This window comes from Acomys russatus, chromosome 28, assembly GCF_903995435.1.
Source record: "Acomys russatus chromosome 28, mAcoRus1.1, whole genome shotgun sequence".
Classification (NCBI taxonomy): domain Eukaryota; kingdom Metazoa; phylum Chordata; class Mammalia; order Rodentia; family Muridae; genus Acomys; species Acomys russatus.
Window position 1 is genome coordinate 14,123,038 of NC_067164.1, and position 12,494 is coordinate 14,135,531.

The 12,494-nt window shown below is 37.0% G+C and overlaps 1 pseudogene; it reads left to right on the forward strand.

Annotated features, from left to right (window-relative positions):
* The first annotated feature begins 3,312 nt into the window (after nt 1–3,312).
* On the forward strand, nt 3,313–10,037 carry LOC127210647 (odontogenic ameloblast-associated protein-like; annotated as a pseudogene).
* The last annotated feature ends 2,457 nt before the right edge of the window (nt 10,038–12,494 follow it).

Sequence of the window (12,494 nt, forward strand, 5' to 3'; positions counted from 1 at the left end):
GATGAATGAATAAGACACACACAACATGCACACTGCAGTACGTAAACAAGGTCTTCCTCTCCACTCAGGCATGTCTTTGTTTACAATGATAGAGACACTTGAAAGTTATTATATATGAAGGCACATGCTGGAGAGAGAGAGAGAGAGAGAGAGAGAGAGAGAGAGAGAGAGAGAGAGAGAGAGAGAGAGAGAGAGAGAGAGAGAGAGAGAGAGAGAGAGAGAGAGAGAGTTTCAACTACTTTTAAAATTGTTTTTAATTTTATATATAAATGTGTATGCCTGAATATATGTGTGTGAATACGTATATATGTATATATGTGCACATGGGTATGTGCTGTGTCTGTGGAGGCCAGGAGACAGTGTCAAGCCCCCTAGAACTATAGTTACATGTAGTTTTGAGCCACCTAACATGGATGCTGAGAACCAAACCCAGGTCTTCTACAAGAGCAACAAATGCTTTTAACCATGGAGCTTTCTGTCCAGCCCCTCAACTACTTTTCTTTAAGATAGTCAACTAATGGAAATTTAAAATAAAAGAAAATAATACAGGCATCTCAACTATCTTCATATTTTAAGAATAAAATGAGATGACTGTTCATATAAGGATATTGTCATCTCTGTCTAGTGCAAAGCCTTGGCAAGTTCCTGATTCAGCAATGGGCTAGCTGCTTGGAAGCCTGTGGCATAGAATAGAAATTCTGAAGTGATTACTTACTTACAGTATATTTAACTTAATTTGACAATACTCAAAATAACCCAAGATCTGTCTATACATAGAAATCATATATGCATATGTTTGTGTGTGTGCACATCACACGTATGTAAATATAAAACCTTCTACCAAGTTAACCACTCAATTAATTTGCTACATTTTTGAGGCAAGAGTGGTTAGTCCATTGAGTGCCATGTTTCAGTAAATTAGCCATCACATTCTAGCACAATCTGTATATCTATCTATTCTTGGGATTTTTTTTTTTTTATATACACATAAAACCTAGTGGTGACTTCTCTTCCTTCATATGGAAAAGGTCATGTTAACTAATGTTTTAGACCTTTATGGATTCCATTTGCTACATTTAACCAATACTCAAATTCTAAGTACCATATTACAAAGAAGAATAAAACTTTATTTTAGAAAGCCATTAGCTTTTACCACCTGATAAGATCAAATTCACTAAGTAATTCCCCTATAATGCAAATTAATTGGTAATCCCTTATCAATTGTGATCATAGAATATTAGAGCATAGAAGGTTAAAATATTGACAAACACTCAGAATAAAATCTCAACTCTTAAATAAATTAATTTAAATAATGATATTTAGTCAATAATTCTGTTGTACTTCAATATAGAAAATTATAGGCAACTGTGTTTTGTGTTATGAACTTTCATTTCATGGATACATAGAAATTTAGACTTTTTAGAATTTTCTATTAGAAAAATAAGGGTATTCAGTGCTATTTTCAAAAGGCATGAATGATGAATTATAGAAATGATCCTTAAAATGGGAGTGGGTGTGTCTCTGACTCTTTTGCCTGATCTTGAGATTTTTTTCCTCCTATTATATGTTGCCTGGTCTGGCCTCAATATGAGGGCTTTCCCCTTGTCTTATTGTATCTTGTTTTTGTCATGTTTGGTTTTTGTCAATTGGAGACATGCTCTTTTCTGAAGAGGGACAGTAAGGATGTGCATCTGAGGGACAGCAGAGATGCAGTGGGAGCTGGGAAGAATGGAGGAAGAGGAAACTGCAGTCTGGTTGTATTATATGAGAGAAGAATTTATTTTGAATAAAGTAAAAAATAATAATAATAATAATAGCAATAACCACCTCTGTAAATCTAGCTCACATTGACTGAGCCTAATGTCAGAACACTGGAAAATATTTGTCAGCAACTAAGCTTTGAATTTTCACTAACATCTATGTTCTATCTTCAGCCTGAATTTTCTTCTCAAAGTTAAAACAATTTTAAAATTAATTAAACATTTTTTTAATTTTTACATATACATTTATAAAAGAAATAGTGGGGGAAAAGATCAGTCAAGGTAGTATTAGATTAGAGAATTATTAAAGATGGAGAGTGAATTCATATCTAGTAAAAATGAATACACTGACTATTTATTTGTCTTGCTAACTAGCTGAACCTTAAGAGATATCCAAGATAGATGAAAACAAATCCCAACACATTAATATGAATCCGGACTTTCCTTAAGCCTTATTTTGATATGTATATCTCTTAAATATGAGGTAAAATGAAGTACATTTTCACTATAAATAAATAAATAAATAAATAAATAAATAAATAAAAGAATCACTAATTTGGTCTTGAATTTAATAAAGTGTTTTTGGGTTACTTGTTTAAGGTGTCTGTTTTTAAGATGATAAAAGGAGTAGGAACAAAATTAGCCTAGGGAAGTTAGTCATGACCAAGGAGAAACCAAGAGTGATTAAAAAAAAAAAAGTCTCAGGGGTAATTGGAATTATTACTTAGGGTGTGGAAGTCCATATACCACGAAGATGATTAGGAAAGGGGTTGTTAGCTAAGCCATTGTCTAAAACCCACTGAATCACTGGTCCCTTTCAATCATGATTGGTCCCTTTTTTCCCCCCTAAACATGGGTTTTAAATTTTAAGAGAGGATCTGAACGTCAGAACTGAGAAAGAAAGGGACACAGACCTTGCAAAGGAGTAAGGTAAGTTATCCGATCTTTGCTTTGATAGCTTAAGAAGCCCGCTCTGGTACACTACCATGGCCACCCTAATGTGTGAAGTACCGTGGGAACTTTTACAAGCAGAGCAAGGATGAGAAGCGCCCATCAGTTACATTATGCATCCCTGCTGCTGTTTGTGTTCTCCTCCTGGATTAGGAAAACGATGCTGCACCCATACAGTTAATAATCATGAATATTATTAGACTTCTGATGGAGCAGTTCTCTCTCGCCTGGGACTGTTAGCTCTTTGTCATGATTCCTTTTCACTGCACTCATTAAGATCATGGTAATAATATGGCTCCAGGCAGGGGGTTCTGTGCTCACAGCCTAACAGTCACTTGCCGAGAAATAAACTTCACGGTCAAGCAGACAGCATTTCCCAATAAACATCTACATTGAGAGAAAACAGTCACAAAGATAACTTTTCTATTGGGAGCCATAAACATAAGTAAATACTGAGGAACCTACTCACCTACGGCTTGGATTAGACAGTGCCATCTGATGACTTTTGCCATGCTTTATTTTTGTCATGTAATTTTAAGCAAAGAGTATCTTTTGGTGCTAAGTAATATTGTAATTCATTGTGTAGGTATATCATCTGAAAATGAAAATTATAATTCTTCTTGGACTCATAGGAGTTACATCATCAGCCCGGTAAGTAAGTCATGGTGCCTTTGCTTTCACCATGTAAACCTATGCAATTCCTTTCTTCACCATTTTTCTTTTTCTTTTCTTCTCCTTTTTTTTTTTTTTTTTTTTTTTAGCTTGTCTCACAGCGTCTGTTGTCTGCTAGCAACAGTCATGAGGTTAGTTTAAGTAATTAAGACATTTCTCCTGTATTCCATAAGTGAAAACACACTGGGAAGAGATTAAAAAGCCTGCAACCAGCCCACTTAGGTCGTAAACTTTCCAAACATATTTCTGAGTTGCATGGTTTGCTTTGTCTACCGGGCAGCTTGTAGAAGGGTGTTTGTCCTCCCCGGGTAATCGTAAGCTATCCAAACACAGATACAACTGTGTCATCTGTAAACTTTGTTCCAATCTTACCTAATGTGGGTATTATTAAATACAGATGTGTAAGCATATAAAACACTCATACCACTGGGAGGAGCTGACACCATGTGATCTAATTAATACAAGGGGTGGCATTGGTAAACCCGAACCTTGGCTTCAACTATCACCTCTCGTCACTATAGTTTAGGGAAGTCCTGGTGGAGTAGTGTGTCCCTTCGAACTGGAGGCTGCCTTGTGCTTTGTCTGTAGAAAACGGTCCGGGATGCATCATCATCTTGTTTCCATGTCGTCTCTCTTTTTCTAGTTACTACTGAATCTTAATAATGGTCAACTTTTGCCACTGCAATTTCAGGTACTGCTATGTACATATCATTTCCAAAGGACTGTATTCCTAGTGAGCATTTTCTTATGGGATGAGATGAAAACAGCATGCACCCACTTATATTTGTTACAAATTTGACCTACACCGGGTAGTAATTTTGCTGGTCTTTGAGATGGTTAGCTATTTGAAACCAAGCCACGTCTAGCCAACTGCAAGAATTGTGGGGAGGGGCGGAACTTTTTAATCCAGTCAAATGCCTGCAGAAATGTATGTTCTTTTATCCCTCTGTGTTCCAGACTTCTCAGCACTTGAAAAAATTCATAATCTGTGATGTTTATAAGCAGTTGAACGCGGGTCTTCTCATAAACATCAAATGTATAAACTATCTATTTTTTTTGTCTTTCTTGCTCAGGGTTGAGTCAAAGTTCTTCTTTTAACACAAAAGTGTACTATATTCTTTCTGTCTTTGCTATTCACAGGGTGCATTTAACTCCTGGATTCCTGCCTTCCCTGGGTTTCTGCAGCAGCAGCAGCAGCAGGCTCAGGTCTCAGGACGCCCACAGCTCCCACTGTCAACACTAGAGAGCTTTGCTGGCCTTTTCCCAAATCCTTTCTCAAGACAGGTTGGGGTTGTCCAAGGAGGCCAGGCTGGTCAACCAGAACTGTCACAGGCGCAGACAGCACCACAGACCCAACAGGGCACTAACCTTGTAAGTCAGGCTTCTTTCCATCTTGCTTCTGTAAGACAGAAAACAAAAGTTCTGGTGAATTAGCTTTGAAATATAATGGAGGCTTATTAAGTTTTCTCCTATGCTGTTTCAACCATCACTATTAGTATCTCTATATAGTTCCTATTTTGACATTAAAAAAAAAAAACATTATAATCAATTACCCTAAAATATAGTCAGTAATCAGGAGTTAAAAACAATATATAGACAACAAATGTCAGTGGGATATTAACTAATGCAAACGATACATGGGAAGCTAGCTCTATGGAAAATAGTTCAAGAATTGTAACAGGTTGAGAAGGATTTAGTTACATGGCTTTCTGGGTATTTTTTTTTTCTTCAGATGTCCTATGTGGTTCCCTCAAAGTGCCTCAAGATCAAGCACAGGTGAGGAAAAGAATGCTGTGACCAAGGCAAGAAGTGGCTCACTGCACTCTCCAGAGCACTTACTGTTGCTCCCCCAGGTCTCCAGTGTCAGGGCTTTCAAAGGTGAACCACGCACCACTCTCTAGAGACACCACAAGTGGCCTCTAGGCATCTGCGGATGCGGGGGCTTATTTGATCCTTTCAGAACAGGCAGCCCAAGGGTCTCTAGGACCCTTGAATACCTATGGCATCACTGTGCCACAAGTGAATGAGTCCAGGAAGGCCAATCGCATGTCTTCAATGTCTTTAAGTGCCAACACTGGGCAACAACTAAAGAGTAATACCATGAGCTGACTTCTTACCCTCCCAAATTTTGTTTTTTTAAGATGCTGCATTGATATCTGGTGTGTAGTTATAAATAACACACATTACTATTAGAATATTTATTATCATAAATACATTAACACATTATGGGTCTGTTACAAAATCCACTGGAAGCTTGCCCAGTCTCTTGTCTGCAGTGTGTATGATTTGACTCCACATTATAGTTAAATGATCATATCCCTTCAGTCATAAATATTTAAATTAAGATTAACTATTAAATTCATTATGCAAACATGGAAAACCCTGATGATTTTAGGATAATTAGTTGTATAATACCTTGGGGTCAATGGAACCGGCTCTATATATAATTGTTATCCACATGAAGACCACTGACATGTTCAAACAGAGTACGGGCACTTGGCCTTTCTATAATTACGCAATTAGTTTCACTCCCAGCCCCTTTACATAATAATACAGTTCTAGACATTATCTCACTGTATATCTTAAGTATGTAGAGAGTAAGATATGTGACAAATACAATTACTTCATTTTAAGGACCAGGAAACATAGTTTTAATAAGATTAAGTATCTTAACCCAGTGAGCTAAATAGCTTTTAGAAGTCAATCCCCTACCCCCTTTTTAACCACTAACCTAGTAGCTCTACCTCAAAAGCTTTGTGGGCCATTTCTAAAATTACAAATGCCTAAGCCCTGCCTTAAGCCTAAGATATCAAAACCCACCTTGGCCAGACAAACATTGTTAGGTTCTGAAGGCTTAATGGGTGATTTCTACTCTTGGCCAAGAAAAAACCCAATTAGTCAGATTGTATTCATTCCAAAACATGGTTGCACTCATCTCTAGTGCTGTTATCTAATATAATCATTACGATACAAAACATGAAACAGCATTAAAAATGTATTCATGTTCCATGCTTCTTATTTTTCACATATTCTCTATATGCAAACACATAGAGGCCTATAATCAGAAGCCAGTATATGACAGTATAGGTGGTAGTGCTTGTATTTGTTATCTCTTCCTAGGTTTTATTCAATATTCAAAATGTACAAGAGTATTTGTAGATGTCTTCCTGCCTGTGCGTGTCCTACCTATGTGTATATATGTGTACCACATGTAGACAGGACCTGAAGAAATCAGAAGAGGCAACTGGGATGCCTTAGAACTGAATTACTGACAGTTGTGAGCCACCATGTATGTGCTGGCAACCAAACCTGGGTCCTCTATGGGAGCAGCCACTGCTCTTAATCTCTGAGCCCTCTCCCTCGCCCAAGAATAGTTTAACCAAATGAAAAATTTTAAAGTATTTAATCTCTTTTTCATTCACTATGACAGAACTTCTAATATCATGTCTTGTAGAATGAGGGTTATCAGAATTTTACATACTACATAGACCCTTCTCTCCTGAGATGTTTACGTGTTAACCTACATATAAGATATATATACAGGGGAGGAAGTCCCCTCGGTCCACAGTCATAGGGGAGGGGAGTAAAGGGAAAATGGGAGGGAGGGAGGAATGGAAGGATACAAGGGAGGAGATAACCATTGAGATGTAATATGAATAAATTAATAAAATAAAATTTAAAAACATATATATATATATATATATCCTACATATAACATTTCCAAGATGCTTCCTTCACTTAGCTGAATCTACAATGTGTAACTTGTTTGACCGTATATTCTTACAAATGAAGCCCTGTATTATGCTGGGTTCAAGTTGTTTCTCAATCTGGTAAACAGTGTAAAAAACTGTTATGCTTTGTAAAACTTCTGCTTGGACTGGTAGTTCCTACCCATAATACCAGCTTTAAAGTATTACTAACATTGAAAGAGTGAATAAGCTCATCCTGATCTAATGGGCTCTCTTGTGTACTTCTGTGTTCATGAATAGATGCCTCAGTACTACCCTGTTTACATGCTCCTGCCCTGGGAACAACCTCAGCGACTGTCACATCACCACCACAGCAACCGGGCAGGCAGCTGTTTGAGGAGCAGGTACTCGAAGGGTTGGTTTTAATCTGTGGTTCAATTTCAGAATGGGTTCATTTCCCTTTGTAAGAAGAACTGAGATGTTTAGTGCATGTTCTCAACTTCTTGACCTCACAGTAGAGGACACAGTGTCTCACCTAGACTAATGTGGTGGTGCACTAAGCCTGTAATTATAAGAATGGAGCCAGCAAATGGTTCTACTAAACCAGGTCCAAAACTGATTTTTTTTTTCCTCTGAATTTGATTTTTCTCACATTCAGAATCTACAAGCATTTATCACATATATGCTTTTTATTAAAATGCCAAAGTATGAAAGATTGCAGTGAAAAATACTTGTTGCCCACTAGAACTTAAGATACAAGTTAATAACCATATGCTCAACTTTGTAAATATACCACCACAAATTCTGAGAATTTTAATGTGGAATTCAGGTCTCCCACAATACAGTATTAAAAGATATCTTGACATGTAGCATAATTTTTTATCAACTAAAATATGTACATTCAAAAGCATTTAGTTAATGTAAAAGATATGTAAATTTACGTAATCATTTCTCATAATTATGACAAAATCATCACAATAAATCTAATGCCTTTTTTCAAAAATTCTGGCAGATTACCATTCTATAATCAGTTTGGATACATACAGCAAGCAGGAGCCTGTGAGTAACTGCATATAATTTTATTTCTAAAATTACACTTGAACTATTTGCTTCTCTATTAAACACAGGGGTACCTTTCAGACAAAACATTACCAGAAGAAACACTTGTAGATGGATGAAGTCAGAATTACCCACACACTGCTATGAGAACACAAGTAAGCTACCGTAGAAAGAGTCCTCACATGTGCAGGACTTGCATTGGGCGGTTTGGAAAGCAAAACAGTCAAGTAGTACCCAGCCCTGCAATAGGCATGCTCCAGAAGTGGGGGTATCTGAGTGTCTTGGGGGGCGGGTCTTAAAGAGACAACAGATAAAGGAACAAGTCTGAGGCTTGTAACTGGGGAGCACGTCATTAGCAGGAGCCACGATGTGCGGACACTTGCACTGTCTCTTGGCTCTGTAACTGGGGAGCACGTCATTAGCAGGAGCCCCGATGTGCGGACACTTGCACTGTCTCTTAGGCTTCCCTTTAGATAGCATTATGAAGCCACACCTTTTAAACTCCTTCATGCTCAGAAGCGCCCTTCCCTAGGGTCGGTGTTTTACAGACCGAAACAGAACCAGCTTCAGAACAGTGCTTGGCCACCCATGACCCCTTTTTTCCTCTTTCTCAAATCTAAGCTCTCAACTTAAGACGCCGAAGAGTGCTTGAGTGCTTTGGTTGACAGAAGAACGTGTAACGATCCACACTGATTTAGACATCCTTAATGTTCTGTCTCTTCAGGCTGTACCAGGAGGACAGCAGCACCCAGCTTTTGACGCCTTTGTAGGCACAGCTCCTGAAACTCCTGGGATGGTAAGAATCCAAACGCAGCTTGTGCAGCAACTGGAAATCAACCTGGGAGAACCCATAAGATCCTCCAGTAGCATTTATTTTCATTTAAACACCATTACATCAACAATTTTTTATGTTCCCCCTTGTAATCTTTGTCCGTCAAGATCTAAATCATACAGTTTCTCAAATATTTACTGAGAGTCTTTTTCCAGAAACTCTTTGGTGCACCATGTTTAAAAGCTGAGGGCTATTGGCAGTTGATGGTGACTTGAAAAGAGAAAGCCATTGCTCTCTGGTGGTGTAGTCACTGATGTTTAACCCATGGGTGATCCACACCAATGTGTATAATAACATTAATAACTGAATGCAGTGGATATATGTTTTTTTAAAGAGGAAGGAAGAGGAGAAGGAGGAAGAAGGCCAGAAGTTTGAGAGGGAGATGTGCTAAGAGACTCCAGAGGAAGTTAGAAGGGAAAACTATGGTGGGTCTAGAATCATAACACATTGCACACATGTATGCATTTGATTTATTCTCAACGAATAAATTAAAAGTAGTTATTAATGTACAACCATCTGTGTAAAACATCACAACCCTTCTAAGACATCTTAGGGGCTAAAGAAGACAAAAATGTGCCCCTCTCTCATTCAGCCTCATTTTCTTCTCCATTTTAATCCTCTACTTGAAGCTGTAATCACTTTGTTCCATTCTTGTGTTCTCCAGCCAGCAGAAGGAGGGCCACTGTATCCACAGAGAGAACCGATCACCTTCAAGCATGACAATGCAGGGGTTCTCATGCCTTCAGCTTCACCAAACCCTAGCACGGACAATTTTTTCACTTCTGGAATAGATCCGACTATTGCCCCAGTACTTCCAGAACAGAAGGTAGAGTGAACAAAAAAAAGAATCACTTTATAAAATAAATTGTTGTCTATGGTCTAAGTGATAATTTATAGGGTCAGACATTGCAATATAGGCATAAGCAGTATAGTATGTGGCCTTAACTCTGCGTAAAACAGTTAACAATTATTTAAAATCAATGTGTCAGGGCATAATTTGATTTTAGTTTGACACAAGCTCCTTATAATGTTCTTTCTCACTAGGCCAAGACTGATAGCCTAAAAGAACCATAACACGTTGTCTAAATCACTAAGAAGTCTGTGAGTAGGTATTTTTGGTAGGTATTCTTGCTGAAGATATGCCTTCAATACCGTGACAATTCCTAAAAGAAAAAAAAATCATTAGAAAATTAATGAATAATTCGTATCATAATGATTATGAAAGGACAAGTTCGTTTTTATATCTACCTGCAAAGACCATACCAATTTTTGAGATTTTCTTGGATTTAAAAATCAAAATTAACTTTTTTTACATCACCTGCCTAAACTGTAAACTTGGTAGGCCTCATATAAATACTGAATATATTGTTTCTATATTTAAAAAAGAAAAAAATTGCATGCTCTCTATAGTGATTCATCTCAAGTCATCTTTTCTCTTTGTAAGCTAAACATTGTGATAATGCCAACATTCCTTTATCTGTTTTACATACACTAAAAATAATAAACTAATTGTATAATGACAGGATGGTTTCAAAATTAATTAATTATATACTAAATATAGACATGGTGAATTGTCTGTCTAAATCAAGTTGGGAGGCTACTGAAGCTATGGCATTAGTTTATTAGAAAGTCATCCTGGAAACTATACTGCAAATAAAAACACATAAAAAGGCATGCAAGCTACTTTAAGAGCAAATTAACAGATAAAGTGTTGCGGATTTCTTTTTTGTTTGTTTGTTTTGTTTTTGTTTTTTGAGACAGGGTTTCTCTGTGTAGCCTTGGCTATCCTGGACTTACCTTGTAGACCAGGCTGACCTCAAACTCACAGCGATCAGCTTGCCTCTGCCTCCCGAGTGCTGGGATTAAAGGCGTGTGCCACCACATCCAGCTTTTTCTGTTGTGGATTTCTTATGAGCCTATTCTGACACTTCCTTCTATGAAAGAAGCAGCACTATGCAGTTCTATACAAACACAGTCAGCAGTGAAGAGCTTCAGTACCCTCGTCAGAAAAGGCCCTCTCTGGTGTGCTATTTTTATTATGCAAATCCATGCAATTTATTTTGCCAAATTTTCAAAACTACTACAGTACAGTGCAAACTTTGGTCAACATAAAACAGCCAGTGAGATGTTTTTGTTTCTTTACTGAACAATTTCCAAAATAGATAGACAATTTTAATCAAAGGAAACTACTAGTACTGACATGCTGTTCTGTCTTACTTTCAGGAGAGAAGATGTGATGGTACCTTGGCTGTCTTTTAAAGATTATTTTCTTCTTTGATGCTAATAAGAATCTGTGTAATGATATAAAGCTTCTTCACTAGTCTCATTTCTTTACTTATAAAAATATTATGCTCTTCATGTCACAAAAAAGAATACATCATGTAATATGTCTTATCTTTATAACACTGGTTTTCCCCTCAAAGATTCTATTACTATATAATCTGGAAAATAACAAACACAGAAAATAAAGCTCATAAGTCATATTTAACCAAAATACCATGCCTTCTTACAGCATTTTATAATAAATTTAAACTTGATCATAATGAAAAGCTGGCACACACACACACACACACACACACACACACAAGCTCATAATAGCAAATCGATAACTGTATTAATAAAATACATCTCTAAAATGGTGTCGTTCTAGAGAATAAATATCTACTAATCAATAGATTTATGATGAGTGTGGTGATTGGTATTGGCAAGATTAAACTATGTGTCTGCTTTTCTTATGTCAATATCTGATCATTTCTCCCTGACTCAATCTGTCAGCTTGCTTATGATTAATTCTCCATGAAAATAAAACTTGTTTTGCTTTGTTCTGTTTTGCTTTGTTTTTTTTTTTTTTTTTTTTTTTTTTTTTTTTTTTTTTGAGATAGGGTCTCAATTTACAGCCTTGACTGTCCTGTACCTTAGTAGGTAACCTAGGCTGGCCTTGAACCCATAGAAATCGACCAGACTTGCCTCTGAGTTCTGGCATGAAAGGTGTACACCACTACACTTAGCCCTCCAAAGCAGTTTTGAAACAGGCACGTATGTTATTAGTATACCACAACTACATAGAAAGATGGGTGCTGAATGAAAAAAAAAAAAAAAGGAAGATGCATGCTTGTTTGAGGAGATAGCAACCTACAGACTCTGAGACATAGATTTTGGATTGCATCTCATCTGGGTCCTCACGATGTGACTTAAACCCGAGTCTCTGTCCTCATTTTTAAATAGGACAGAATGAGAAATGAATTTTAGAAATCCTAAAAGTGCTTATTAAAATAACACACAAGTACTCAGGAGTTACTTTCCTCTCTTTCACACGTGAACCTAAAAATACTTTCGACTTCTTTTTTCAACTCCAGACCCACAGCAAAAATTAGCAGAAAATGGGAAATTTGGCATTTAATATGGCTTGCATGTTCGTTGGTAGATGTATGTGAATCTTCATACATTAAAGGAAAGATGAATGAGTTCATATATTAATAGCTATTATGCTGCTTAAATAAACGTGGTGTTCTAGGTTCTATTGTCAACCAT